Genomic DNA, 6,000 nt, shown 5'->3' with positions numbered 1-6,000 from the left:
CGCATTATTTTAATCATAGTACTATGGATACTAGCGCATTCTTTTAATCATAGTACTATGAGTACTGATGCATTCTTTTAATCATAGTTCTATGAGTACTAGTGCATTCTTGTAACCATAGTAATATGAGTACTAGTGCATTCCTGTAATCATAGTTCTATGAGTACTAGCGCATTCCTGTAACCATAGTACAACGAGTACATAGTGCGACATTATACTGATTAAGCAGACAAATATACTTATTGAGAGTACTATACAATAGTGTCTCTCCGACACAGTATAATATTTCTTACGATTCCCAAAATATCGATTCGAATATGTCGTTTCCCCGTTGAAGTTACTTTGAACCACAGATTGTCGGATGGGCGTGTAAACGTAAAGGGTGCGCGGAGGAAGCTCATAATCCGTCGAGTACCCCGGCGCGGCATCCGACTGGAGTTTAGAAGGAAAGACGGAAGGAGGGGCGGCAGGACTGGGTTCTTTTCTCTTGAAAGCGCCGGAGGCGGTGGTCGTGGGACGACGGGAGGAAGCCGGAGTCTCCGCTATCTTTTCGCGTGCCTCCCACGGCCAGCTCATTTATCAAGCCGGCTTCCATTAATATCCGACAAAATAGTACAGGCTCGCACGCGCGACATCCCATGGAAGTCATGGGCTGTCCGGCGGGCAGCTCTCTTCTGCATCTGCACCGCATCTCTGCCGCATCTCTGCCGCGGTGTCCATCCGGGTTGGTCTACCGCTTCGGCAGGCGAGAGCTGGACCGGCCGCAGCACTGCGCTTCCTAGACAACGTTTTCGGATGGCATGGCTGACCAACTCGGATCCCCCGAGCGTTTACCGCGTGACAAGATTAGTAATGGACGTCCGATTCTCTTTCTCCCTTCCGTGACAGATACGGTTACGCGCTCAGACGATCAAAATAAAGCCGGGCACTGTCGCTCGCGACGAGGGAAGTGAATAGCGAACATTGGATAATTACACGCTCAACGGGACCGGGGAGTTGTAATTATGAAGAGGCAGAGCGGAATCTATCGCAAGAAACGAAGATTTTGGCATTGTGAGTGTAGAAGAGGACAATGCGAACGAAGGGAAAAAGTAGATTGAGAGTCGAACCGTTCGGCAACGTTAAAAACTCGCGACGAGGTTGAGAGTTTTAACTGAATAATCGAATTTTTTTATTTTTGACTTTTGATGAATGCAATTTTTACTATTACGCTTGTTATGTTTCTCTGTTTAAAATGACACCAAACATGATACAATTACGATCATTATTGTTTGTATAATGGTTCTCATAGACTGATGCGTGACGACGAGTGTCGAGCAATCGATGGACGATTGTTGTACATACAAACGTATTTTAACCAATTAACTGCGGTTGACGAGTATACACATCTAAACTCTGAATCGTGCTAACGTTCGCAACGATTTAATTTTTTAAACAAACATGTAATTCTTCTTCGATTTGCTTCAGTTTATCGGTAGAATATATTATAAGGTGGAATGGGGTAAGTGCATCCCAATTTTCAGTAAGTTTGACTTTCAACCCATATATCTTCAATTTGTTTTATAATACTTTAACATTTATTGAAATCAACGAATACTTGAGTTAATGCGCTTTAATTAACATTGACAAAAACGCCAATTTCACTTGTATATTTTAATTTCTTAAGAAAATTGTAAAAAATCCAACAACTGTGCACTTTCCCCTAAAATGGGGCATGTGCACAACCGACCGTTAAAACCGATTTGAAGCCTTATATCATCTGCTATGGGGCGAGAGTATTTATTATATTGATATGTTTGCTATAAAATACTTTTTACCGCATTCAAATATGTTGTTTCGTTTTGGAGTAAAGCAAATAAATAAAATAAATAAATAAATATAAAGGAATTAGTGAAACGTACTTATTCAACGTAGCTAATTACTATAAGTATATTATTCAGAGATGTAAAACAAGAAATAATCAAGCAGGACGTTTTCTGGGGCATGTGCACAGCCATATGCTCTTATCCCACCGCAAGGGATGCACTTGCCCCTTGTTTCAATATTTACGAGGTAAGAGCACACTACTGTTTTTCTCAATAAATTTCAATAATTCAACGGAAATTATTTATTTAAAGTGAAATATAAACAATATTATTTATTACTTACCAAAAATAATAACACAGAACACACAGTTTCCTTGAAAACTACAGCACATTTATGATAACCTCAAAGTAGACGTGCTCTTTACATGTGGTACTTTCGAACTGGTTGGCATAAATCGGGAATTCCCCTCATTAATTGGGTATCTACGTGGATAGGATGGCATTAACTTTGAGTAGATCACTGCATACTAGATATTGCAATTTCTTTCATATTATATTAATAAGAGCTCGTTTATCCACTTATCCCGTTTATGCACTTACCCCACTCCACCTTAGGTGCATTTGACCTGCATTTGACAAGTATACACTTCGTTATTTGATTTTATTGCGCGTACAGTAAGGGAGTTTCGAAACTAAATTCCATACTTAACGCGGCAAAGCCCTCGTTACTGTTATGGCCATCTTTCATGAAAACTCCCGCACTCCGTCTCCCGAGTCGGACCCGGTTCCGAAGCAATTTTCTCGCGCGCTCGCCCTCCGCGAAATCTAGGGCGCGCGAGAGATCGAAGAGGACAATTAAAAATTCATCGGTAGAAACTGTCGGTCGGTGTCAAACGTAACGACGTATCCGTTCGTATCGCGCTCGAAAATATTTCCACGAACCATCCGGTGAATCGGTTCGTTCCCGCTCGTGGAGACCGAATGCATTCCGCCGGCGTTAATCGGAATGAGTTAAAAGCAACGACTCATTCTCGCGCGTTAAGACCGTTCAAGCGTGGATTTCCCTTCAACGCCAGCGCAGGATTATTCGACGAGTGAGAAGTTTTCCCGATAATGGGACTATCGGTGTTCCTTGTTTTTTCTTCGGCTAAGCCCGCGGCGGTTTCAGCCGTACCGACGACAACTGCGTCTTTGGTTTTGCCATTCGCGCCGCGACGCCGGCGAGAAGGGGAAACCGCCGCGGGTACGATTATCGCAATTAATAAAAACGATAATCGATAATGATAATAACAGATTTGCCCGCAACTCCTTAACACCCTTCCTCCGTTAGGAATAGCTCTTCCGAGTAATTCCCGTTTGCCTAAACTGTAAGCTTCTTTAAGATATCCGAACATGAAACATGAAACGTTGAGGGTTCCTATTCAACGATGTTAGAAGGGAAGGTTTCGGTAGAAGTTGTAGATGAACTACTCGAACAGATTTGCCACTCGAAACGGTCGTTGAAAACAACGTTCGTCTAAACTGTAGGTGCATATATATGTCTATCTATCTATCTATCTATATATATCGCGGATCAATGTTTCCACGTGGCTCTTCCTCAAAGTTACGAGGACGCGAAAGACGCTTTCTCGATCGCTCTCGCGCGGAGCTCGAATAAATAATACCCGGGATTGCTCGCGCCTTTCACGTTTCACAATTGACTTTCAAATTAAAGGACGTCTCGCGACGCTCCTCGATATTCGAAAGCAATTAAAGTTCCCGGGCTTTCGCGCTTTTTCCGTCCGACGTTCTTCCGCGCGGCTTTCGCCGTTACTTATCGGCGGACTTGTGCCGAGGAGGTCGCTTTAAAGAGGCCTTTGCCTTTCAACTAATTCAGTCTATCGCGGGGCAGCGCGGCCCTCGCCTCTCTTCCACATTTTTATCGGAGGATCCTTAATTCGATACGCGACGATACCTCTCGGCGCGTGCTTCGAAGGCTCGTTGTTCCTTCCGGACGGACTCTTCGGCTCCTAAGAGCCGCGGACGGCGATTCGCGCAGCTCGAGCATCTCTCGCGACATTTGCATCGCGTCGCCGGATGAAAGGACCGTTTGAAAAAATCTCGCGAGCTACCTCCGGCCGTAAGGAGCGAAGCTGCGTCGGCCGGCGCCGAGGAATTTCACGGGGGACATCTTCGCTCGAAAGTGCCGCTCCTCGGGGAGCCTAATTGCTCGTTGAATTAATTGAAAGCCGAGGAATTCGTTTTAACGTGTAATCACGTACCGGCGGACAGACACTCTCGAGAGCAGTGATATCGTCTCGAGGCGCAGGCGGAGAAAAGAAAGACGGGGCATATGTCGAGCGAGCTCGAGATCGTCGCCGACGCTCCGGGGACGAGGATATTTGAGAGGGTATTATGCGCGAACAACTACCTCGGCACACAATGCATAATCGTGCCTACGATCTTAGCAGAAACGAGCGTGTGCATGCCGCAAACGCGACGAGGCTTGATCTCGTGCACACCTACTATCTCAAAGATCGTCGGAATCAAATATTTCCCGACACTTCGCGTGATCGTAACGCGGGTTATCCACGTTCAAAGTCGTTTCACCGTTAATTACACCTTATCGTAATGTAATTGAAATTCAAACTGAACCATCGCTCGCTGTAAAACGAATATTCGGTTTCGAACCGGCAGCGAAATCCTCGCCGTGTCCCTGTTCCCTTCGGCCGCCCTACCATTTTCGAGTTCTTTAACCGCGATTTCGAATCGGAAATTCAGATATTTAAAAAGTTTCGGAAATAACGTCGAGGAAAGCGAAGTCGTATTTACGCGGAGAAACTCGTCCGAATTTTTATCGACCGATTTGAAAGTCAATGCCTGGTATACCGATACGCGGCTGGGATCCTTTAAAACGGATTAGAGTTGGAGCGCGTTTTCAAAATTTCCGCTCGGAGTCGTTCCAACGACTCGCCAGCCGCATGGATTCAGATATCCGGTTGATCTATGTAGCTTCCCACGGAAATGTGTCGGCCGGCGATCGATACGGTGATTCCAACGTCCATTTGTACGTATCAAAGTAACGCGCTGCTCCCCTCTTCCCCTCGCAGTCACGATTATTTATTATTACCACCTCGGGCTCCGATGCAATCGTTCTAACGTCGATTTTACTTATATAATTGCGGATGATCGTCGGGAACATGAACGAATCGCATTAAACGAACAAACGACCGTTGCCAACGTGAAATGAATCCTTTCCCAATTTATCGCGTTTCGACGGGAAAGGTATGAAAAATACAAAACCTCCCGGTAACTCGGGCTTCTTCATCCAGGATGTACACCCGTGTCATCTTCCAAATGTGTTACATCGCTGTTATCTGGATCTACGTGACACGTTTCTCGTATTTTCCATCTGTTTTCCAGTCCCGACCGAGCGAACCTCGCTCGGAATTATTCCCGAACATTCGTCAGAAGCGTCGCGGCTAATTTCGAAATTTCACTAAAGACGGGAACATCGTTCTCAGGGAAACCTGAATTCCTCAGCTCCCTATCTTTACGATTTCAGTTTCGTTCCTGCCTTCCGTCGAAAATTTTCTCGAGAAAAAGATATTCTTCCAGTCGGGGTCAGTTTAAATAGCACGCATTTCTTTTCAAACTTGCTTCCCCTGTTCCTCCGGGGTCGGAAAGTTTTTGCGAGAATTTCTTCGGACGCGCGAGAGTCCGTGCGAGCTTAGGTTTAACGAAAATGGGCGCACTCGTACTGTTCGCTGTCCGCGCGGAGTGGAATGGATCAAAAGCGCGCGGCAGCTCCCAATCGTCAAATGGATTTCGCCGTTGCGACGACCGGTTGTACGTTCGTTCCGCTATTTTTATTTCTGTTAAACATTCGAACAGATCTCTTTCGTTTCTGCCTTTTTGCGATCTCCGATTATACTCAACCCTGATTAACTTCCATCTCTTACGCGAGATGTTATCGTTTTAAATGAAACGTGTTGCGTCAGCTCCTTACGCGACACCGACGTTTGAGAAGCGAATCTTCCGTCGGTGAAAATCGCGACGAAAGCGCGGAGAGTTTTATGCAGCGATAAACCGTTTCCCATGCTTTACGGTCGTCCTCTGTCTCGCGACGGGAGCAGGTACCTCGCGAACGGTGCGGTTTCGCTCAGTCTCATTAGACTGATTTCTACGTAGAAACGGTACCTTCTTCCCATTGCTC

The sequence above is a fragment of the Nomia melanderi genome, chromosome 10 (assembly GCF_051020985.1).
Source record: "Nomia melanderi isolate GNS246 chromosome 10, iyNomMela1, whole genome shotgun sequence".
Classification (NCBI taxonomy): Eukaryota; Metazoa; Arthropoda; class Insecta; order Hymenoptera; family Halictidae; genus Nomia; species Nomia melanderi.
This window is presented reverse-complemented; position numbering follows the sequence as displayed.